Consider the following 26,339-nt stretch of genomic DNA (forward strand, 5'->3'; position numbering starts at 1 on the left):
TTGTATACTTAAGAAAGATAAGGTCAAGCTAGAAGGTCAGGCCAGAAGGTAGTTTGATTTCTGCTTGTTATTTACGATGAGAATCTTGGAGACAATGTCAAACAGTATGATTGAAGTGCCTGCTCCCTAATCCATGTGTTGATCTATGAACTCTGTCCTATAATGATATAAATTCTGCTTAGCTAACTTTTAAGATAACATAGTAATGACTTTCTGATTATAACCAGCTCTTTGATTTTTGTGTATAAAAGCTCTGACTGTTAAAATGAAGGCAGAGCGACTTTGGGATCTTCTTGAGTCACTGTTCCTCTCCACGCTGCGTGTATTAAAGGCATTGCAACTAACGCTCCAACCTGGTTGAAGATGATTGTTCTTCCACATCAGATTTGACATTACTGTATGTATGCAGGCCCTTGTAATTGCTTTTCCAATACTGCCAACTGGTTATTGATGATTGATTTCACATTGTGGTACGAGTATCGAGTGAAATGAGTGCTATCCACCCGAGCAACACAGTGATAACATGGAGCCGGCAGGTCATCCAGGTCACAATAGAGGTCAAGCAGTGGGAGGAGGAAGACGTGGTGGTCAAAAGAATGGAAGGGGACATGCACCCCTTCTGAGAGGTGGTCGTGGGCCTCGTCATAGAGGAGGGCTTAGGCCTCACCAGAGAGGCAGCCATGGGCCTCATTTGAGAGGTGTTGGGGGAACGTGGTAGAGGACAAGGCCACGGACCAGACAGCGGCAGCAACAGCAAATAGTGTCCAGTGAAATCCGAGAAATAGTTGTAGAACATGTTGTAAATCATGGCATGACCATGACTGAGGCAGCTACAATGATTCAATCAAACCTCAGAATCAACTCAGGATCAACTGTGGCCTCAATCATCAGAAATGTCCGTACTGAGAAGCGGCAAGTCTTCAGCATGCACTAAACATTAGGCTACTCTCAATTGTCAAATGACTGTATACTGCATACCAATGTGTAGCACAGAGTATAGTGTGCCTTTTGAAAGAAATGCAGACAGAGTGAAGCAGCTGATGACTGAGTATGTTCAGGTATGTTCAGTTTCAAGATGCCTCTTGTGAAAAATGGTTGTGAGAACCTGAACCTGAACACAGGGCTGATGGAAATTTAGAAGTACAGTAATCAATCCTTTGTTTTGCTTTTTACACTAAGCCAGGTGAGGAACACTGCAGTTGACATTTTACTGTAGTTTTGTTCTTTTTTGTAGCTAATTATTGTTGCATGGATTCAAAGAAACCTATGGTGTGATTTGATTGTATTGCATCAATACATTTCAGATTTTGTTCAATGATTCCACTGTGTCTGTAGTATTCTCTCTACTAGTCCTTTTACAGTGATGTATTTATGTGTAGTACCATAATGAAACATGTATCACATATTTTGTACTACAATATTTAATGATTGTACGAACAACTACACAGTGAAACTATCGGTATCTTCTGTGTTACTATGTTACTATGGTATTTCATGATAAATGAGTTATTTGAACCAACAAGTCTGCAAGTGCTAGGTTTCTTTAAAGATATGAATGCACAATGCAATGTTTTGAACATTGGACAGCCTGTGTTACAAGTGATGACCGTTTTGAGTTTTGTGTCTAGAGTTTTGAAAAATGACATCAAGGTTCTGAAATGAGTGACAAAGTGATTGTAAAAAACTGTATATTCATCCTATTTAATGTGCTCTTTTAAAATGTACTTTTCTTTTTTATGTTGCCATTTCTGTTCTACCAATGTTTCAGTTGTTAGCCAAAGATTGACAGAGTACATCTCATACACACAGGCCAGACAGCAAAGATTTCTTTTTGAAATTCAATTACAAATGCTGCATGAACTCATCAATACGATTAGAGCTCCTGAAAGCAATATAACTAACTCACTCTACAGCATCTCATTAGCAGTGAAAAGAAACCAAGAAAGTTGGGACAGTCGACTGTTTACCACTATGTAACATCACCTTTTCTTTTAATAACACTTATTAAGCACTTGGGCACTGAAGACACCACTTGGTTAAGTTTAGCAAGCGGGATTTTCCCCCATTCATCCATTATGCATTTCCTCAGCTGCGCAACTGCACAGGGCCTTCGTTGTCTTAATTTGCACTTCATAGTGCGCCACACATTCTCAATTCGGAGACAGGTCAGGACTGCAGGCAGGCCATGCTAGCACCCGCACTCTCTGCCTATGCAACCATGCGCTTGAAATCTGGGCAGAATGTGGTTTGGCGTTATCCTGCTGAAAAATGCAGGTACGTCCCTGGAAAAGACGATGTCTGGATGGCAGCATATGTTGCTCCAAAATGTGTAAATCTCTTTCTGCAAAAATGGTGCCCTCACAGATGTGCGAGTTACATGACAGACACTCATACACACTGTCACACCCATACACACACAAACACACACTTTCACAGACAGACACACGCACACACACACACACACACACACACTTTCACAGACAGACAGACAGACACACACACTTTCACACACAATCACTTTCACAGACAGACACACACACACACTTTCACACAGAGACAGACACACACACACTTACATACATACATACATACATACATACATACAGTGAGGGAAAAAGTATTTGATCCCCTGCTGATTTTGTACGTTTGCCCACTGACAAAGAAATGATCAGTCTATAATTTTAATGGTAGGTGTATTTTAGCAGTGAGAGACAGAATAACAACAAGAAAATCCAGAAAAACGCATTTCAAAAAAGTTATAAATTGATTTGCATGTTAATGAGGGAAATAAGTATTTGATCCCCTATCAATCAGCAAGATTTCTGGCTCCCAGGTGTCTTTCATACAGGTAACGAGCTGAGATTAGGAGCACTCTCTTAAAGGGAGTGCTCCTAATCTCAGCTCGTTACCTGTATAAAAGACACTTGTCCACAGAAGCAATCAATCAATCAGATTCCAAACTCTCCACCATGGCCAAAGAGCTGTCCAAGGATGTCAGGGACAAGATTGTAGACCTACACAAGGCTGGAATGGGCTACAAGACCATCACCAAGCAGCTTGGTGAGAAGGTGACAACAGTTGGTGCGATTATTCGCAAATGGAAGAAACACAAAATAACTGTCAGTCTCCCTCAGTCTGGGGCTCCATGCAAGATCTCACCTCGTGGAGTTTCAATGATCATGAGAACGGTGAGGAATCAGCCCAGAACTACATGGGAGGATCTTGTTAATGATCTCAAGGTAGCTGGGACCATAGTCACCAAGAAAACAATTGGTAACACACTATGCCGTGAAGGACTGAAATCCTGCAGCGCCCGCAAGGTCCCCCTGCTCAAGAAAGCACATGTACAGACCCGTCTGAAGTTTGCCAATGAACATCTGAATGATTCAGAGGAGAACTGGGTGAAAGTGGTCTCAGATGAGACCAAAATCAAGCTCTTTGCCATCAACTCAACTCGCCGTGTTTGGAGGAGGAGGAATGACCCCAAGAACACCATTCCCACCATCAAACATGGAGGTGGAAACATTATGCTTTGGGGCTGTTTTTCTGCTAAGGGGACAGGACAACTGCACCGCATCAAAGGGACGATGGACGGGGCCATGTACCGTCAAATCATGGGTGAGAACCTCCTTCCCTAAGCCAGGGCATTGAAAATGGGTCAAATACTTATTTCCCTCATTAACATGCAAATCAATTTATAACTTTTTTGAAATGCATTTTTCTGGATTTTCTTGTTGTTATTCTGTCTCTCACTGCTAAAATACACCTACCATTAAAATTATAGACTGATCATTTCTTTGTCAGTGGGCAAACGTACAAAATCAGCAGGGGATCAATTACTTTTTTCCCCCACTGTACATACATATATATGGAAAAGAAACATTACAAGTATAAATCACAATAAGATGTAATAAAGTACAGATAAACAAAGTGTAATAAAATGTGATCTGTTTGAAAATGCAGGGACGTCACTGGAAAAGATGATGTCTGGATGGCAGCATATGTTGCTCCAAAATGTGTACATCTCTTCTGCAAAAATGGTGCCCTCACAGATGTGCGAATTACATGACAGACAGACAGACAGACACTCACACACACTGTCACACCCACACACACACTTTCACAGAGAGACATATACACACACACACACACACACACACACACACACTTTCACACAGAGACAGGCACACACACGTACAGACACACACACTAACTTTCACACAGAGACAGACACACACACACACACACACACACACACACATACATACATACATATGGAAAAGAAACAATACTTTTATAAATCACAATAAGATGTAATAAAGTACAGAAAAACTAAATGTAAGAAAATGTGATCTTTAATACACAGAAATATGTATGGCTGGTCGGATGCGTCTTGGACTCGGGTTCCTCTTCATTACGTATAACGCTTTTGCCTTTTGCTAAAGCTTTCCGTGGAGGGGATCGTGGGTGAGTTTGTACCATTCTTGGGGGGCTCTGCCTTGTTGGGGCGGAGCTGTGATCCAGGTGAACAGCAGATCGGGCATAGGTGGGCATGTGGGCAGAGGAGTAGGAAGGCCGGTCAAGCAAATAAGCTTGCTAAGGTACGCAGCAGCAGCAAGCAGCCCCCCCATCCAGCCAGCCAGCCAGTCTGGCTGGCAGTGACTGAGTGGTTGACAGACGGCAAGCAACGGAATGTACGTGCTCTGTGATGTCATAGCAGTCAGCTGAGAGAGGCTCGTGATGTCATCGCTGAGCTGGCTGGCTGGCTGGCTCTGTGTGTGTGTGTGTCTGTGTCTGTCTGTTTTTCTGTTTGTCAGTCTGTCTGTCTGTCTGTCTCTCTCTCTCTCTCTCTCTCTCTCTCTCCCTCTCAATTCAATTCATTTGTATTGTCAAAGCAATTGGACATACATACATACATACATACATATATGTAGCGTAAGGTACACTTATACATTTCAATTAAAGAAGTGAATTCATAGTATCACCTTATCACGAATCCTGGAGTCTTGTATAACTCAATTTCTGTAATAATTGGACGCAGACACCAATTCCAAAGATATAAATTGTCAAATTTATTTAAAAACAAAGACTAAATGTAGCACTACACTAATTATACAAAAGGGAAAAACTAATTAAAATTCAACTCTAGATCAACAAATCAAAGACAAATCACTTCCGTGACCAAATCAAAGACCATGGGATCCCATAGGATAACACACAAATCGTTAAACAAAAAAGGTTATAAACACATTGACTACAATACCGGTTAGTAATTCTAGGAATCACTAAGAAACAGTTGAAAGTGCTAAATTGCAGTTTCAGAAGATGAAAAAAAACTGTAACAGATGGGATATGTAGTACTTTATGCTCGAGTGGTCTATGCGATTACACCCTGTTGGTGTTATTAAGAACGCCAAGTACCAGAATGCAGAGCGGGACTGTTTTTTGTGCCGTGACTTGTCGGGGGAAAAAGGCGCAGAAAAAACGGACGAGAAGGTGAAGGTAGTATGGCGGTGATGCACGCGTTGGTGAAGTGGGAAAGCGGGGTCGACAAAGACTCTTACAGCGTGATTCCCACTGCTTGCTTTCGCAATTTTGATTTATTCAGCATTGCTGATGATGACGAAGAGACGACTCGAAACTTCAGAGCAGAGTGGAGAGACACGAACAAACCTCCAAAAGGTGGATGGCCTGTCCATGAAGCGCAGATCATTATGACTGGTAACAATGTTTATTTAAAAAAAAACCATTAAAGTCTTTACATGCTATTTGATATATACAATCACAGTATATTTGAAATGAATGTTTAAGTTATTAATGTGTTGTACTTCTAACATACTCTTATAACATGGTAGGTGGTGGTGAGGGCGCTAAAAACTCGTCATACTTGACTGGCATTTGTAAGAACGATTTATTGTGTGTTGTGCTTTACAATAAAATCCCCCAAATCACAAAATAAATTAAACCAGATATAATTTAACTTCAGTTTTGATTCAGTGTTGGCTGTTCATCTTAATTTGTATGGTCAAAGCACAGTATTTTTATGACAAATAAATATAATCCCCAAATATCTGTGGACATAATGCAGGGTTTTATTTATTTTATTTTTATTTTAGGAAAAGAAGGCAAACTAAGAAGAAAACTTAATGACCTAACAAAAATGCCCTGTCCTAAAATGAAGAGAGTACCTAAACCAAACAAAAAACTTCAAATTTCAGATGATAGTGACCTTGATGAACCACAGTTGAGATATCATTTCCGGTGAGATAATTACTGCAAATATTAAATAAATGTATTGCAGGATTGTTTTTTTTTAATCATATTCATATATATATATATTTTCATTTTAAACTCTTTTCCTCTCTGAATACAGCACAAAATAAGAAAGAAAACCGATGGAGCTTCAAGAATTAGATCCCGTCATATTCTACAGACATTTAAAGAGTCCAGTGAAGTTGAGCTACAGCAAAAAGTTAAGCAGCTCGAAAAGGAAAACACAAGACTTAAAAATGAAAACCAATGTCTTCGAAACCGTATGGTTGATGGTAAGTTTTTTTATTTATAGCAAATAATTCCTTACCTTGATAAATGTTATTCTTCAGTAATTTAGATTCCAGAGTAATGTATTATAGTTGATCATACTGAAGTAATCTAGAACTACAATACAGACTCTTAATGTGCACTGTCTAATAGTTTAATAATACTGATTATTAAATAAAGTTTTTCAACATAACTTCATAATCCTACATTAATGACTATATGCATTACATTAGACCTGGTAATTCTTGTATTTTATCTTTTTTATTTTTTTCGTAGCTAATGTTAATGACCCACAAAAAGGTCAGTTTGCCAATAACATAGAGCAAGTCTCTCAAGTATAATTGCAGGCATTGATGGTTTTGTTTTCACTTTGTATTAAATATATTACTAGAAATGATTATCATTTAATTCTAAGGTTTTTTTCTCCAGAGATTCCAGACCTTTTAGACAATCTGAAAAAAATTGTAACAAAAGCCACATTTATCAGCAATGAAGACAAAAGTGTGTCACCATCAAGTGGTTCTGACAGCCCCACAGCAAATTGTTCTGAATCTGACAAAGAATCACCAAAACAGGTATAACACTCTTGGTCTACAATATTACAAAGACAAGGTAAAAATATATATATTGAAAACAAATATTGGTTGTAAACAATCTAATGATGCTACATTATCAGTTATATTCATAGTTATAGTTGATAATAAGAATGTAATTGAATTATGGGTGTCACAGATTCACTGACTTTATTATGTCTGTAAATTAATAAACTTAGAATTGAGACATACTGTGGTCTTTAATAACACATTTCTGTAACAAAATCACAGCCTTACTGATAATGTATTCCACTTAACATAATATAAGAATAGTTTGGGGATAAACTTGTTTTTTATTTACCATTGTCTTTTAGGTGGAAATATTCCCAGGCACTGGAGTTTACATTGACAAACTGTCCTGGATCCTTGCAGAGAGGTGCAGCACGAATACGTCATATGCAAGAACCCTGACGGTTGCTGTCTTTGACTTTCCAACATTATTAAAGAGCAATCTTCGTGGTGGTGGCAGCAAGAGAGATCCAACTTCGGAGAAAAAGACACCTCTGGATCGCTTAAAGGTGGAAGCCATATATGGTATGTAAATGCTGTTGTACAAAATTTCTAACTCTCCTTTTTAACTGTATAGAACACAAAGGGTTAGCATTTGAAATGTTCCTTTGGCCTTTGTTTTAGTTTCAGAGACTAGAGTTAATTTATTAATAAATAATAATACCTTACATGTAGCAGCTGGAAAGATCCCAAAGTGCTCTACAGACTCACTTCACCCACCACCCTCTGGGGTGCAGCCATTTTGTACCAGCAGATTACTACACAGCAGTAAAGGTGGAGTCATAACAAATTTGTTAGACCTGATTGAGGGAAGCCTGACTTAGAATTCAGCCACGTCACTCTTTCAACAACACCTTGTAAATCACCTTGGATTAATGCTTCAGACATATTAATACATAATAATAATGAATAGTGCCATGGGATCCTTGACAATATAAACTTTCATGTCTCATTTAAATTTGACTTTTGAGCAAATACTTCACATTTCAGTCCAGTTGTGCCACATCAATGTAATGCGTAAGCAAGGTATTAATGGAGAAAAGACTGCCTTTGCATAGCTGCTTCGCCAAGTACAGATTTTACTATGAACTAGTGTAAGACAAGTTTAAGAGCATACACCAAAACGTTTAAATACACCCACACACAAAAATGTTGATTTACTGTGGCAATATGTAACTAATGAACCCTTCTCAAAGATATGTGGTATGTTTATTAAAAGATTTTTATATATCTATGTGCAAGTCATTAAATCTATGTGATACATGTTTTTTAGGGGCTACCTCGAAAAAATTGCCCAGTACCCCAAAGAGTGTAATTGGTGGTGCAATTAACAGCAAGATAAATGAACTACGACACAGAATGAAACCAGAGTGAAGATTTGAAGAACCAGATCTGTATTTTTTGTTTTGTTTTCAACAGGGTTGGGGTCAATTCCAATTCAATTTTTAATTCCCTTTTCAATTCAATTCCAATAAAGAATATTCTGTGAATGCAAAAAGTAATTGCAATTTTGAATTGATTTGTAGGAGGAATTGGAATTGAAAAACAGGAATTGACCCCAACCATGGTTTTCAGTGAGTGTTGTACAAATTGATAGGTCAGGGTTTCTGTAAAAACTTAATAGAGGCCAGCAGGCGTGCACGATCTGGGAAAAACTGCTCCACTACAACAGACCTCTTTCCCTTCGTTTTCTCTAAAAACCTCCTGATATCCTTCACTGCAGCTCTGACTCACCGAGGACGAGGAGGCGAGAGAGGAATCCGTGAAGCCGCCCTCACTGTCACTCCGAGCCGCGATGCTCCAGCGTGTAGCCGGACCTTTCCCCACCAAGCCGCTCGCTACCCCAGCTTCACTACTGTGCCACCACTTCTTTTACTGCCACTATTTACCAACACCGTCCGTGCTCCCTCCCAGCACCTTCTTAGTGCGTTTTTTCCACCCGGCGCCTCGGCTTGTACCGCCGAGCCTGGCCCTGCCTCCTCCTCGGCTACACCCTGTGTGTCTGTCCGCCCGTCTGCTGGCTGCTGAGGTTGTTCCTCGTCACTAACCAGCGCCCCGTGCACCGCCTCAACACCATCTCCCCCCGGCGTCTCGGTCGTCACTATCCCCCGCTGCCTCGACCCCGTCCCCCAGCTGTGCGTCATCGCCTCCGGGCAGCTCTTCCCCCGTCACGGCATCAGTGGTACCATCGGTCCGACCGGCGACTGTCTCCTCCGCCGGGGCTCGATCTCTGTCTGCCCGCTGCATCTGTGGCTGCGGGCCGGTGTCTCTATTCCTCCCCGCGTCGCCCCGCTCCTCCTCCCGCTCCCTGTCCTGCTCGGGACAGTTCCTCACGACATGCCCCTCGCTCCCACACCTGAAACACTTCATGGACTCCGAAGTAGCGAACACGACGTAGTCGGTATTGTCGATCTTAAATTTAAAAATGACATTAAGATCCTCATTGATGTTATTGAGGATCATATACAGCTGCCTTCGGAAGGACACGACGTGTTTCAGTTGCGGGGCTTTGCAGCCCAGCGGGACCCTCTTAATGCCGGACATCAGCTGCCCGAGCCGGTGCGGATGAACGGAGGGACGTTAGACAGCGTTACCTTCCGGGCAGGAGCAGCGAGCGGCAACACCGGGGTGAAAGTGTCGTCTAACACTGTGCCATTAGCCACTAGCTGATTGACCAGATCAGTGGTTTTTAAGAAGATAACAATGGCAGCAGACTTGATATTTTCACACCCTGCTACCTCCCCAACCGCTAACACACACTGCTCTAGGGGGCAGAACTGCACCGGAGCGATCTTGACTCCATGGCGTCGGGTCAGTTTTTCAAAAGACGCATTCAGGGGGTCCGACCCCCCGACCCGGGAAGAACTACCGGTACTCCCCCCTCCCCTCCCCTGTTCCCCCACAATAAGAAAAGCACTGAAAACAGAAGACAAAATAAACAAACTGAAAAAAGTAAAGCAACAAAAAAACGCAGCCAAAGGACAGAGCTCTCAGCAGCACTCCCGCTCACTGCAGACCCCTCCCACACACTCCCAGCTGAGAGAGAGAGAGAGAGAGAGAGAGAGAGAGAGTTAGTGTCTGTCTGTCTCTCTCTCTCTGTAGATGCATCATAGGGAACATATGTAACAATCTCTCTTTTTGTTTACCAAAAATGAGAATGAACGTATTTCAAGTGGGTGTTGCCTTGGTTGGAAACGTTTTAAGATTATTTATGAAGTGTAAAGTGGATTTGTCTCAGTTCTCCGTAGTTTTCAATGTATGTGCCATTCAGTAGCGTTCATGTTACAGATGTGCCCTATGCAGTGGTAGGGTCAATAAAATGTCAGTAAAACTTTATTTTAGCAATTATGGAGGGGAAGAACTGCAAATAGAGGGTCCCCACTAATTATCTAACTTACCAACAACGTTTCAAATTAGGTCTTGCGAAGCTGCCAAATAATGCTGTATAATCGTATGTGTCTTCATACACCGGCTGCTATAGTCTGATAGCTTTGATTATATATATATATTTTCTCGTGAACCACAAGTGCTATTTGCTTGATTTTTACAGAGTATGTTATAAATACCATTCTTATGAAGCCTGACAAATTGTATGATTATGAATATTTTCAAATCATTTGTTTGTTTTTCCTAACATGTTACAAATGTTCCCTATGTGAAAGATGCATTATATCTTAATAACGTCTAAACAATTAAAGATATACAGATTATTATTTTCGGTAAAGTTATAACACATTGCTATTAACTATGTGTGTCAGTAAAAGTTTAAAAAATCCTAACAATTTTTTATTGATCCTGCAAAATAAGTGTTTAGGGAACATTTGTAACATAGTTAGGGTTAGCCACTGGGTAAGGGTTACATCTTCAGCAGTAAGTTTATTCATGTTAATTATTCTCATCAATGTTAAAGAACAATAAGTTCTATCATGTGTGTCGATAAAATGCTGATATTCCATAACGTTTGCTTGTGTATTCTGCAAAACACATATTTAGGGAACATTTGTAACATTAGGGTTACGATTTGCCATAGACGCGGAATGAGTTTGATTGTGATGTTAAATGGGGTTTAAAGACGCAGTCGCCTCGGTGCTGATTACTATTGCTGTGTTTCTCCACTTCTACTCCATGCTTGGGAACGCCCACATCCAGTGACGTCAAAACCGGTGGAAAAGCGGGCCGGTTCAAAAAAGATCAGCTGGATCCCAGGCCGAGCAGCAGCTCCGGCTCCAGCACCGGCACCATGTCGCTTGAAAAGCGCTAAGTGAGCTCACAGTGAGCTCAGTGTAATGTCTGCTCTGGTGAGCTCACAGTGTGACCTAGTCGTGAGTTCACGTCTTCACTGGGTAGTCCATGACAACTTAATTGACTCAATTCTTGGGCTTAATTGGTCAAAATGACCATTGGTTGAAGGTACTCAGGGACTGATGTGTAGAGAGACTTATTAAACCTGCAGGATTGTGGTTTTCCCAGAACAGAATTAACCAGTGTAGCATTATGTTGGGTGTATTCTGATAAGAGCATTTTAGCTCTGAGCTGAAGCACTGATCTAAAGAAGACCTCTCCCCCCCAAATTTATCAGATTTCCTTAACTCATCAGCATGTGAACTGGTTTACATCAAAGTGACAGTCTTGGGAGGATGGCACCAAGAATGGGCCAAATAGCTTGGAATCCCTGCTGTGAGATGTCTGGGGAAGGGGGCCTGTAGGAAATAAAAACTCTTTGAAATGGACGAGAGCCGAAATCCCGACACAGAGCTACGAACCCGTGCCAACCGGCATTTCCAAAAGATGGCATGGATTGACATCAGTCATAAATCAAGCCCCCCTCCAATAGGACACTGGGGGCTGAAACCGAAATCCAATCTCACAAACTAAAGAACCAATCACCTATTGATCTGACAGGCGTATAAAGGGTAACGCACGGCATCTCTCTCTCTCTCTCACCTAAACCAGTAACTCGCTGCCACAGCTCAACTTGTATCTCTGTTGCCAGAACCGGAACCAGAAACCAACTAAGTCTTTGCCAGCAACAGAAGGGTTAAACTGGGAGAAGGAGATTGAGCCGTAGGAAGAATTCTTTTAAAGGACTTTATTAAATAAAGAACTTTACAGACTGCACTGCCCGCCTGTGCCCAGCCATCCAGCTGGACAATTGACTAAGTCGACTGAATACGAAAGTCATTTAAATAGCTATTTGAGTCTTAAGAAACTTGACCCTTGGAACGAACAGGGCCCTGCTTTCCTCAAAGACTTTGTCTTCAAGTTTGTGGTTAAAATACTTAATTTAATCCCTGTATTGTATGGAATAATAATAACAACTGTAAAACATAAGAGAAGGGCCTAATAATAAACACAATACACAATAGACTAGAACCCTTAGAATATAATAATACGAACATCTTCATGATTAGTATGATTGTACTTTGGATAATATATTAATGCAAGTTGATAACATATTTTACAGAAAATGGGTTTTAGGAATTGTGACCAAAAAACTAAAATAATTGCTTCAGGGACCACTGCTCCTTTTATCAAGACCAATGTATAGCCCACTTTTCTTTTAAATTATGTTTAAAACAAAATTGAAGAAGCAGTGGTTAGTTCTGAATCAAACATATTGACCCCCTCACTCAATCTGTAAGTCCTGCAGCAAACATTGGAATATGCATAGATATTTGCACAGACTGGTATAAATGTCCCTTATAACTAACCAAATGCCATTTTTGTTGTTTGAAAAGTGCCCAACATCTTACCAGTATGTCCTTTTAGTATGTCACAAAGGTTCCCTAAGGCACAGAAACTTAGAATACAGAGCAAACACAAGTTTCAACCATTGAAATACTTACTAATTTGATTGTTTCACGGACATCAATATCTGGACAATCATAAATATCAAGACTGGCCGTTTCTGGTGCACCTCCAAGCAGCACATGGATCATTGCAGGACTTCCGATATGGAGGGAATTAAGTGGTCAGGTTCTCCTTCAAATAACAATGTTTTATCAGTGATTCCTGAGGAGGGAGGAAATCAAATAAGAATACACATCAAATCACATATATATATATACAGTGAGGGAAAAAAGTATTTGATCCCCTGCTGATTTAGTATGTTTGCCCACTCACAAAGAAATGATCAGTCTATAATTGTAATGGTAGGTGTATTTTAACAGTGAGAGACAGAATAACAACAAAAAAATCAAGAAAAACGCATTTCAAAAAAGTTATACATTGATTTGCATGTTAATGAGGGAAATAAGTATTTGACCCCTTCGACTTAGTACTTGGTGGCAAAACCCTTGTTGGCAATCACAGAGGTCAGACGTTTCTTGTAGTTGGCCACCAGGTTTGCACACATCTCAGGAGGGATTTTGTCCCACTCCTCTTTGCACATCCTCTCCAAGTCATTAAGGTTTCGAGGCTGACGTTTGGCAACTCGAACCTTCAGCTCCCTCCACAGATTTTCTATGGGATTAAGGTCTGGAGACTGGCTAGACCACTCCAGGACCTTAATGTGCTTCTTCTTGAGCCACTCCTTTGTTGCCTTGGTTGTGTGTTTTGGGTCATTGTCATGCTGGAATACCCATCCATGACCCATTTTCAATGCCCTGGCTGAGGGAAGGAGGTTCTCACCCAAGATTTGACGCTACATGGCCCCGTCAATCGTCCCTTTGATGTGGTGCAGTTGTCCTGTCCCCTTAGCAGAAAAACACCCCCAAAGCATAATGTTTCCACCTCCATGTTTGACGGTGGGGATGGTGTTCTTGGGGTCATAGGCAGCATTCCTCCTCCTCCAAACACGGCGAGTTGAGTTGATGCCAAAGAGCTCGATTTTGATCTCATCTGACCACAACACTTTCACCCAGTTCTCCTCTGAATCATTCAGATGTTCATTGGCAAACTTCAGACGGGCCTCTACATGTGCTTTCTTGAGCAGGGGGACCTTGCAGGCGCTGCAGGATTTCAGTCCTTCACTGCATAGTGTTACTAATTGTTTTCTTGGTGACTATGGTCCCAGCTGCCTTGAGATCATTAACAAGATCCTCCTGTGTAGTTCTGGGCTGATTCCTCACCGTTCTCATGATCACTGAAACTCCACGAGGTGAGATCTTGCATGGAGCTCCAGACCGAGGGAGACTGACAGTTATTTTGTGTTTCTTCCATTTGCGAATAATCGCACCAACTGTTGTCACCTTCTCACCAAGCTGCTTGGTGATGGTCTTGTAGCCCATTCCAGCCTTGTGTAGGTCTACAATCTTGTCCCTGACATCCTTGGACAGCTCTTTGGCCATGGTGGAGAGTTTGGAATCTGATTGATTGATTGCTTCTGTGGACAGGTGTCTTTTATACAGGTAATGAGCTGAGATTAGGAGCACTCTCTTAAAGGGAGTGCTCCTAATCTCAGCTCGTTACCTGTATAAAAGGGGACAATATTAGGTATAGATATCCTTAGAGAAGCCGGCGCACTAGTGGATGCTAATAATAATTGCATAATATGGACCAATACACACGGGAATAAAAAGAATACACAAAGATACGCAACAAATTGTGCTAGTATCTCACTCACACCGTCAACACCTCATATATGGCCAGACACACCACTTGGACACGTATGTCAGGAATTTCCTGATGTTTGGGCAACACATAAACTAGATTGTGGTCTGGCACAAATTGAACCTATAGTAATCCCAGGTCCAGTACACAAAGCACATAAACAGTATCCTATTAAACCAGAAGCTTTTACAGCAGTTCAGACAATTATTCAAACATTGCAAAATGAAGGAATAATACGCGAAACGCATTCAACCACTAATTCTCCAATCTGGACAGTGGCAAAACCAGACGGCTCATGGTGACTCACAATTGATTACACACAATTGAATAAAGTTACACCCCGGTTACACCCGATTGTAGCCAATCCCAACACTATATTAAATGATTTGAAACCTGAACACTCTATTTTTACCATCCTGGATATTAGCAATGGATTTTGGAGCCTGCCACTCCACTCTGATTCCCAAGATAAATTTGCGTTTACTGTATGTGACAAACAGTACACATGGACTAGAGTGCCACAGGGATTTCACAACAGTCCGACACTCTTTCACCAGGCAATGGCCAAGACCTTAGAAGGAATGGATCTGACACCCTGGAATAGTTTAATCATCCAGTACGTGGATGATCTTTTGATTGCGTCTCCTGATGAGTCCTCGGTGTCTTACAAAAGGCAGGATTTAAAGCAAGCCCTAAGAAAGCACAAATAGGCTTAACTAAGGTTCAATATCTCGGACACAACATTTCACAAGGACAAAAATCTATGACGCATAATAGGCAAGAAGCCATTCTAAATATGCCAAAACCACATAATGTTAGGGCTGTGCGTAAAGTTATGGGGCTCCTTAATGATTGCCGCACTTTCATCCCTAATTTCACACAAGCCACAGGTCCGATACAGGCGTTAATCAAAGGGAGCCCGGCTCCCTTGGACCCCATAGACTGGGGACATGAACAGGAAATAGCCTATCGTGTAATAAAACAGGCTCTCAGCAATGCCCCCGCCCTCGGGTTACCAGATCATACTAAACCATTTCACCTCTACTGTTCCCAAGATGGGATCTATTATACAGCAGTTCCGACACGTCCCGTCGCCTATTACTCCACAAAGCAACCTACGGTAGCAGCAGGCATGCATCGCTGTATGGCAGCAGTAGACTGCGCCTCTTGGGCAGTGCAGGCATGCGATTCGATTGTAATGAACACACAGTTGATTCTGCACACAGGACACACGTTAGTTGAATTATTACACACCGGCAAATTGCGTTCAGTCTCCGATAGTAGACGAGCTAGATGGGAAGCTGTTTTGCTCCCCAGAGATAAATCCATACAAATAATAAAAGACACACGAGTAAACCCAGCAGATGGGATGTTAGGGGAGGGAGAAGAGCATACATGCTCTGAGCTGGTTCTCCAGGAGGACCACAGTCGCTTCCTAGAAAACCCCCTCACAGACCCTGACTTGGAACTATATGTTGATGGATCCAGGAAAATAAAAGATGGAATTCCCCACACTGGGTGGGCGGTGGTATTGGATGATAGCACCGTCGTAAAAACAGGATCCCTGCCAGGACACTGTTCAGCCCAAGTGGCAGAACTCGTGGCGCTGACTGAGTCATTAAAAATAGCGAAAGACATTAAAGTTAACATTTTCACTGACAGTCACTATGCATTTGGAGTAGTACACGACTATATGGCAACCTGGGAACGTAGAGGGTTTATAACAACAGCAGGAGAAGTAATCAAAAATTATGAGTATGTCCTTAGTTGAATCATGGACAGATAACAAATGTGTCCAAATGACACGCACCTATGCAAATGCCCTTAATAAAACAAAATGTTGGGTTTGTTCCCACATTCCACACGACACTAAGAAAGGGGTTCCAATGATCCCCATTCCAATTCCAGGATTTTCTGATTATTCACAACTTAGAGTTGCCTCTAATGTACGGTATGCATATGATTATGCCTTAGGCATCACAGGAGAATGGTACTTTAGACCGAAGATGGATCAGAATAATCAAAGCAACTACAAAGATACACCAGTCCTCCGGAGAAAAAACCCTCTGGGGATGGCTTGCTGATACCTTTGGTAATCTGGGTATGATTGTGTTACATGGATTGATATCGGTAGTTACTATTCTGCTATGTCTGTATGTTTCTTTTTTATGTCTTAAATACACTGTTCAAAGAGCATCTCAACAACTTTGTAAACCTCATAATGTATCTACTATGGTTACAGCTGCAATTAAAACACCCTCGTTGGCAGACGTTCTCTAAATTTCTACTAAACGACACCATCCCTCACTCGGGAGGAGCAAAACTCACACACCCATTGACACAAATCTTATTCTATCCCCTTGGTTCTGGAGGCTCCATGTGACTGAGGACAAATGGATTTAGTATCAAAGGCAATAAACCTCATGACTCAAGGAAAACCAAAGGATGCATTGGAAAGATACTATTACAAAGGTCACTCTGCTCCATGAGACACCTTCAGGACATTCTGTACATTCACATTTAGGGACACACACTTATCGCTCTCCCAGACAGCAGGGACACCCTTACACTCGCCGTACACACATATACACCCCACGGGGAAGGGTTGGGATGAAGGAGCTGAAAACGCAGCGTCAAATCTTCCTAACCCCTAAGGGGATTTGCTTGTAACTGACAAACATAACTTTTTGGCTTCTTTCTGCTTTGCTCTATTGCCAAACAGCAGAGAATGAAGACTCTGTATAGGAAGTTGAAGAAAGTGTTTTGTGATAACTATATAATGTTTTATATTAATACTAGCATTAGAAGTAGTTTGTATACAGACTGAGCAGATTAGATTTAGCAGCACAAGTAAAGGGTCAACAAGGTTAGTTTGTTAGAAACTCCTGTCAGTAATGAAAGATCACACAGTGCCGAAATAGCCTACAGATGTCTGCTGAGAATTTGTTTATGACTTAATCGTTTCTCCAGATAGGCAGGAATTGTTTCTGTTAACGAGCGATTGACACTAGGTAAATGACGACCGTGGGATCGCATCTTCCTAGTGCACATCAAAGACGGACATCTGCTTTGGATCCATCACCTCTTCACGGGAGGACAGATCATAAAACGGACCCGGACCTGTATCTTCTGATTGGATGAACGGCCATAAGATGTTACGTCATTTTCCTATAAAGCTGCACTCATGTTGGTAAACATTAAGTTCTCACTGAAGGAATTATTCCTGACATGGGGCTTCCGAGCGGCTCGATTAAAGTTCTATTTGCTTTATCTCCACGATTTCTCCACTTATTTCCCACACGGTTCTACACCATATAATCACAGTTTAAACGATATTAAATCAAATCGCAGCCAATCAGCTTTTCTTCATTTTGAAATCATTTAATGAGAGCATTACATTTATTTTGGTAAGACTAAATTAGAATGCATATTTCCTGTAACCAACTAAACACATTTATACATTTTGCTACAAGTAAGACTTTAAAAATAGATCATGTAGTACTGTATACCCGCTGCTACAGCCATCACTGTGATTCTCTCTCCGTCACAAAAGAGGCACGTCATCAGGGGCCCAGTTGATAAGGACAGTACAGGAACCTAAAACATGCACTGCAGCAGTCACATGATTCACAGCAAAAAAAATGTTACAATACAGCTTCATGTGAAACCCTCAAAACCCAGCACAGAAGACTGGAGAATAATCATGTACTGGCACTAGGAAACACATGAAAACAAAAAACAATGAGCTCGTACCTTATCCATATTAAGATCTCTTTGTAGTGGCCTTACATAGATCATGGCAGAGCCAATGTGGATTTCTGGGTCCCTTCAATATTTCATGAGTACCCCTCATCAGGGCAAGGAATAACATCCAAGATCCTGAAATCTTCATGAGTTCAAATCCAGCCCCTCACTCAGTTTAGGATACGATTCCAAGAACTGATTTCTGAATCCTTCACAACTGCGCTCACATCCTGACATGAAATACAACTCAAATGTGAATCTAATGAACATCTTACTCACTAATAGACAACCTTGGATTCACAATAGGTTTCTATTCTTTTCATTTGTATAGCATGTGCACGTAGAACAAGCGAATGGATCACAAACGGGCAAATATTCCCGATCTGAATTCCACACATTTCATTAGGAGAGGCATCTGAAAGGATTTGGGGAGCTTTCAAATTGTAATAGTTGATGATATTTCAGTAGCACAGGACAGTGCTTTAATAAAACGTCTAAAATATCCAAGGTCATATAACATTACATGTCACTCATATAGCTGTCTTGTTTTCCCAATGTTTCTTGTGCTGTGCAGTATATGTACAACTAAATAACACTTTATAAGATCTGTCTTCTAGTTGTTTTACGGTGCTGCTCCGGTGGCGCTGCGGGTTAAACGCCCAGAGCATCAGAGCGGCGGCGGCGTCAGAGCAGCACTGGGCCCCCAAACAGCGCGGCTAGAAACCTACATAGAGCCAAACATTTTAACCTTTTGACTTGTCCATTATAACCCCAATTAAATCATTAATATCATATAGAACTCTTTTAATAATCATTATTGTAATCATCGCTTCACTGCACCGGCTCATTTCATGCTGTATTACAGCAGTGCTCTGTTCACACAATCTCTCTCTCTCTCTCTCAATTCAATTCAATTCAATTCAAGGGTGCTTTATTAGCATGACAAACAGTTTCGTAGTGTTGCCAAAGCAGTTAATATTATATACATAAATTGAAAAATAATAAAAGGTAAGAAAAATAATGTATAAATAAAATCTTAATAGACATGTACATTTACTTTATTTATACTTAACAAGTTTACAGCTGGTGCTCCTGTATGTTTTCACAGTGAGCCCCTCAGGCTGTGGCAGGCGGCTACATATTGGGCGGCCAGGGGGGCAGTGTGTCCCTCCCCCAGGAGGATAGCTATTTGTTTTTCATGTATCAATTCAGAAAATGATTTTACAATATTTATGAATTTATTAAAGAATGTGTCCCTTATTTTGGCATATTTATTGCAGTGGAGGAGGAAGTGCATCTCTGTCTGGACCTCTCCTGTCTCGCAGTGACCACAGCGCCGCTCCTCTCTGGGCAGCCAGCTCTGCCTGTGTCGGCCTGTCTCTATGGCCAGGCTGTGATCACTGAGCCTGTACTTGGTCAGGATGCGTCTCTGCTTCGTATCTCTGACAGTGAAGAGATACTCTGTCAGGGTGTTTTCTCTGTTTAGGGCCCGATAGCAATCCAGTTTACTTTGGGAATTTGGTTTCATTGTTCCAATGTTCCAGATAGGAGGTTTTGATTATCTTTATGATTTGGTTGACTCTAATTGGGGGCAGGTAAGCAGTGCTGACCTGAAGCTGGTCTCTGTTCGCAGTATTAGCGGGGGTCAGTGCCGTGAGCTTCAGGGCCAGCTGACTCAGGGGACTCTTTTCAGGGCTGAACTCTTGGGTTTGGAGGACCTTGTACTGCAGTGAGTCTGACTCACTTTTCTTCAGGTGCACCAGAATTGCAGTGCTCTTTTCTTTATATTAATGAGAGTTGGGTAGCGGCCTTATTCTGCCCTGCATGCGTGGTTTGGTGTGTTCTTCTTCTGATTGTGTAGAAAGCTCTTCTTGTTTTGTCTTTGAGTGCCTTCACTGCCAGGTTAAAGTCAGGGGTGCTGAGGACCATGTTGAACAATTTAAGCTCAGCCTCCTGCAGTTGTGCGCTGCTGTGTTTGAGCATCTCAGTGCTGATGCTGTCCGGGATGCAGGCTTTTCTGGGTGGAAGTGCCTGGAGCTTTTTAGATATTTCCTGTAGGGTGATTGGAGCATCAGTTGGGTTTTGATTATTTTTAATTGATTGTTCGAGTAATTTCAGTTTTTCCCTGGGTTCAATTTGTTTGTGTGTCAGATCATTTTGTTGGATATCTTTATAAAGCTTTTCAAAGTATTTTTTCCAAATGGTTCCATTTTGTATTGCCAATTCTTGTTGTTTTGTTGAATTTAAATTGTTCCACATTTCCCAGAACTGGATGTTTTTGATTGGATAGGTGCCTTAAATTTGTTCGTATTGATTTACACTCATCATCAAACCATGTCTGTGTGTGTGTGTGATTCTGGTTTATCTTTTTCTTTGTCTTTTTAAGATTTGCCATTGTGGCTGCAATTTGAAATATTTGATTGATATCATTTATGGCCAGATTTAGTCCTGAGATGTCAGGCTGATACTGTGAGCTGAGGAAAGAGTTGATGATGTTGGTTATTTCTGTAGAACTGATTGCTTTGTTCAATTCCTCTGTGCTGGTTGGAGCCCATCTGTATGTTTAATTAAGGTTGTACAGCTTACCGGGCTGTGTCTGTGTGTTGCTGGCCTGACTTCTGCTTTTCAGAATCGATTTGCAATGGTCATTTTGACCAATTAAGCCCAAGAATTGAGTCAATTAAGTTGTCAAGGACTACCCAGTGAAGACGTGAACTCACGACTAGGTCACACTGTGAGCTCACCAGAGCAGACATTACACTGAGCTCACTGTGAGCTCACTTAGCGCTTTTCCAGCGACATGGTGCCGGTGCTGGAGCCGGAGCTGCTGCTCGGCCTGGGATCCAGCTGATCTTTTTTGAACCGGCCCGCTTTTCCACCGGTTTTGACGTCACTGGATGTGGGCGTTCCCAAGCATGGAGTAGAAGTGGAGAAACACAGCAATAGTAATCAGCACTGAGGCGACTGCGTCTTTAAACCCCATTTAACATCACAATCAAACTCATTCCGCGTCTATGGCAAATCGTAACCCTAATGTTACAAATGTTCCCTAAATATGTGTTTTGCAGAATACACAAGCAAACGTTATGGAATATCAGCATTTTATCAACACACATGATAGAACTTATTGTTCTTTAACATTGATGAGAATAACATTAAAGTCTTTACATGCTATTTGATATATACAATCACAGTATATTTGAAATGAATGTTTAAGTTATTAATGTGTTGTACTTCTAACATACTCTTATAACATGGTAGGTGGTGGTGAGGGCGCTAAAAACTCGTCATACTTGACTGGCATTTGTAAGAACGATTTATTGTGTGTTGTGCTTTACAATAAAATCCCCCAAATCACAAAATAAATTAAACCAGATATAATTTAACTTCAGTTTTGATTCAGTGTTGGCAGTTCATCTTAATTTGTATGGTCAAAGCACAGTATTTTTATGACAAATAAATATAATCCCCAAATATCTGTGGACATAATGCAGGGTTTTATTTATTTTATTTTTATTTTAGGAAAAGAAGGCGAACTAAGAAGAAAACTTAATGACCTAACAAAAATGCCCTGTCCTAAAATGAAGAGATTACCTAAACCAAACAAAAAACTTCAAATTTCAGATGATAGTGACCTTGATGAACCACAGTTACCGGTGAGATAATTACTGCAAATATTAAATAAATGTATTGCAGGATTGTTTTTTTTTAATCATATTCATATATATATATATATTTTCATTTTAAACTCTTTTCCTCTCTGAATACAGCACAAAATAAGAAAGAAAACCGATGGAGCTTCAAGAATTAGATCCCGTCATATTCTACAGACATTTAAAGAGTCCAGTGAAGTTGAGCTACAGCAAAAAGTTAAGCAGCTCGAAAAGGAAAACACAAGACTTAAAAATGAAAACCAATGTCTTCGAAACCGTATGGTTGATGGTAAGTTTTTTTATTTATAGCAAATAATTCCTTACCTTGATAAATGTTATTCTTCAGTAATTTAGATTCCAGAGTAATGTATTATAGTTGATCATACTGAAGTAATCTAGAACCACAATACAGACTCTTAATGTGCACTGTCTAATAGTTTAATAATACTGATTATTAAATAAAGTTTTTCAACATAACTTCATAATCCTACATTAATGACTATATGCATTACATTAGACCTGGTAATTCTTGTATTTTATCTTTTTTATTTTTTTCGTAGCTAATGTTAATGACCCACAAAAAGGTCAGTTTGCCAATAACATAGAGCAAGTCTCTCAAGTATAATTGCAGGCATTGATGGTTTTGTTTTCACTTTGTATTAAATATATTACTAGAAATGATTATCATTTAATACTAAGGTTTTTTTCTCCAGAGATTCCAGACCTTTTGGACAATCTGAAAAAAATTGTAACAAAAGCCACATTTATCAGCAATGAAGACAAAAGTGTGTCACCATCAAGTGGTTCTGACAGCCCCACAGCAAATTGTTCTGAATCTGACAAAGAATCACCAAAACAGGTATAACACTCTTGGTCTACAATATTACAAAGACAAGGTAAAAATATATATATTGAAAACAAATATTGGTTGTAAACAATCTAATGATGCTACATTATCAGTTATATTCATAGTTATAGTTGATAATAAGAATGTAATTGAATTATGGGTGTCACAGATTCACTGACTTTATTATGTCTGTAAATTAATAAACTTAGAATTGAGACATACTGTGGTCTTTAATAACACATTTCTGTAACAAAATCACAGCCTTACTGATAATGTATTCCACTTAACATAATATAAGAATAGTTTGGGGATAAACTTGTTTTTTATTTACCATTGTCTTTTAGGTGGAAATATTCCCAGGCACTGGAGTTTACATTGACAAACTGTCCTGGATCCTTGCAGAGAGGTGCAGCACGAATACGTCATATGCAAGAACCCTGACGGTTGCTGTCTTTGACTTTCCAACATTATTAAAGAGCAATCTTCGTGGTGGTGGCAGCAAGAGAGATCCAACTTCGGAGAAAAAGACACCTCTGGATCGCTTAAAGGTGGAAGCCATATATGGTATGTAAATGCTGTTGTACAAAATTTCTAACTCTCCTTTTTAACTGTATAGAACACAAAGGGTTAGCATTTGAAATGTTCCTTTGGCCTTTGTTTTAGTTTCAGAGACTAGAGTTAATTTATTAATAAATAATAATACCTTACATGTAGCAGCTGGAAAGATCCCAAAGTGCTCTACAGACTCACTTCACCCACCACCCTCTGGGGTGCAGCCATTTTGTACCAGCAGATTACTACACAGCAGTAAAGGTGGAGTCATAACAAATTTGTTAGACCTGATTGAGGGAAGCCTGACTTAGAATTCAGCCACGTCACTCTTTCAACAACACCTTGTAAATCACCTTGGATTAATGCTTCAGACATATTAATACATAATAATAATGAATAGTGCCATGGGATCCTTGACAATATAAACTTTCATGTCTCATTTAAATTTGACTTTTGAGCAAATACTTCACATTTCAGTCCAGTTGTGCCACATCAATGTAATGCTTAAGCAAGGTATTAATGGAGAAAAGACTGCCTTTGCATAGCTGCTTCGCCAAGTACAGATTTTACTATGAACTAGTGTAAGACAAGTTTAAGAGCATACACCAAAACGTTTAAATACACCCACACACAAAAATGTTGATTTACTGTGGCAATATGTAACTAATGAACCCTTCTCAAAGATATGTGGTATGTTTATTAAAAGATTTTTATATATCTATGTGCAAGTCATTAAATCTATGTGATACATGTTTTTTAGGGGCTACCTTGAAAAAATTGCCCAGTACCCCAAAGAGTGTAATTGGTGGTGCAATTAACAGCAAGATAAATGAACTACGACACAGAATGAAACCAGAGTGAAGATTTGAAGAACCAGATCTGTATTTTTTGTTTTGTTTTCAACAGGGTTGGGGTCAATTCCAATTCAATTTTTAATTCCCTTTTCAATTCAATTCCAATAAAGAATATTCTGTGAATGCAAAAAGTAATTGCAATTTTGAATTGATTTGTAGGAGGAATTGGAATTGAAAAACAGGAATTGACCCCAACCATGGTTTTCAGTGAGTGTTGTACAAATTGATAGGTCAGGGTTTCTGTAAAAACTTAATAGAGGCCAGCAGGCGTGCACGATCTGGGAAAAACTGCTCCACTACAACAGACCTCTTTCCCTTCGTTTTCTCTAAAAACCTCCTGATATCCTTCACTGCAGCTCTGACTCACCGAGGACGAGGAGGCGAGAGAGGAATCCGTGAAGCCGCCCTCACTGTCACTCCGAGCCGCGATGCTCCAGCGTGTAGCCGGACCTTTCCCCACCAAGCCGCTCGCTACCCCAGCTTCACTACTGTGCCACCACTTCTTTTACTGCCACTATTTACCAACACCGTCCGTGCTCCCTCCCAGCACCTTCTTAGTGCGTTTTTTCCACCCGGCGCCTCGGCTTGTACCGCCGAGCCTGGCCCTGCCTCCTCCTCGGCTACACCCTGTGTGTCTGTCCGCCCGTCTGCTGGCTGCTGAGGTTGTTCCTCGTCACTAACCAGCGCCCCGTGCACCGCCTCAACACCATCTCCCCCCGGCGTCTCGGTCGTCACTATCCCCCGCTGCCTCGACCCCGTCCCCCAGCTGTGCGTCATCGCCTCCGGGCAGCTCTTCCCCCGTCACGGCATCAGTGGTACCATCGGTCCGACCGGCGACTGTCTCCTCCGCCGGGGCTCGATCTCTGTCTGCCCGCTGCATCTGTGGCTGCGGGCCGGTGTCTCTATTCCTCCCCGCGTCGCCCCGCTCCTCCTCCCGCTCCCTGTCCTGCTCGGGACAGTTCCTCACGACATGCCCCTCGCTCCCACACCTGAAACACTTCATGGACTCCGAAGTAGCGAACACGACGTAGTCGGTATTGTCGATCTTAAATTTAAAAATGACATTAAGATCCTCATTGATGTTATTGAGGATCATATACAGCTGCCTTCGGAAGGACACGACGTGTTTCAGTTGCGGGGCTTTGCAGCCCAGCGGGACCCTCTTAATGCCGGACATCAGCTGCCCGAGCCGGTGCGGATGAACGGAGGGACGTTAGACAGCGTTACCTTCCGGGCAGGAGCAGCGAGCGGCAACACCGGGGTGAAAGTGTCGTCTAACACTGTGCCATTAGCCACTAGCTGATTGAGCAGATCAGTGGTTTTTAAGAAGATAACAATGGCAGCAGACTTGATATTTTCACACCCTGCTACCTCCCCAACCGCTAACACACACTGCTCTAGGGGGCAGAACTGCACCGGAGCGATCTTGACTCCATGGCGTCGGGTCAGTTTTTCAAAAGACGCATTCAGGGGGTCCGACCCCCCGACCCGGGAAGAACTACCGGTACTCCCCCCTCCCCTCCCCTGTTCCCCCACAATAAGAAAAGCACTGAAAACAGAAGACAAAATAAACAAACTGAAAAAAGTAAAGCAACAAAAAAACGCAGCCAAAGGACAGAGCTCTCAGCAGCACTCCCGCTCACTGCAGACCCCTCCCACACACTCCCAGCTGAGAGAGAGAGAGAGAGAGAGAGAGAGAGAGAGTTAGTGTCTGTCTGTCTCTCTCTCTCTGTAGATGCATCATAGGGAACATATGTAACAATCTCTCTTTTTGTTTACCAAAAATGAGAATGAACGTATTTCAAGTGGGTGTTGCCTTGGTTGGAAACGTTTTAAGATTATTTATGAAGTGTAAAGTGGATTTGTCTCAGTTCTCCGTAGTTTTCAATGTATGTGCCATTCAGTAGCGTTCATGTTACAGATGTGCCCTATGCAGTGGTAGGGTCAATAAAATGTCAGTAAAACTTTATTTTAGCAATTATGGAGGGGAAGAACT

The 26,339-nt window shown here is 41.3% G+C and overlaps 1 non-coding gene across 1 annotated transcript; it reads left to right on the plus strand.

Moving 5' to 3' along the window:
* The first annotated feature begins 4,395 nt into the window (after positions 1-4,395).
* Positions 4,396-4,510, plus strand: LOC136733200 (U5 spliceosomal RNA). Its single transcript, XR_010810104.1, has one exon. It is a non-coding gene; the product is annotated as a U5 spliceosomal RNA (small nuclear RNA).
* The last annotated feature ends 21,829 nt before the right edge of the window (positions 4,511-26,339 follow it).

The sequence above is a fragment of the Amia ocellicauda genome, unplaced genomic scaffold (genome assembly GCF_036373705.1).
Source record: "Amia ocellicauda isolate fAmiCal2 unplaced genomic scaffold, fAmiCal2.hap1 HAP1_SCAFFOLD_35, whole genome shotgun sequence".
Taxonomy (NCBI): domain Eukaryota; kingdom Metazoa; phylum Chordata; class Actinopteri; order Amiiformes; family Amiidae; genus Amia; species Amia ocellicauda.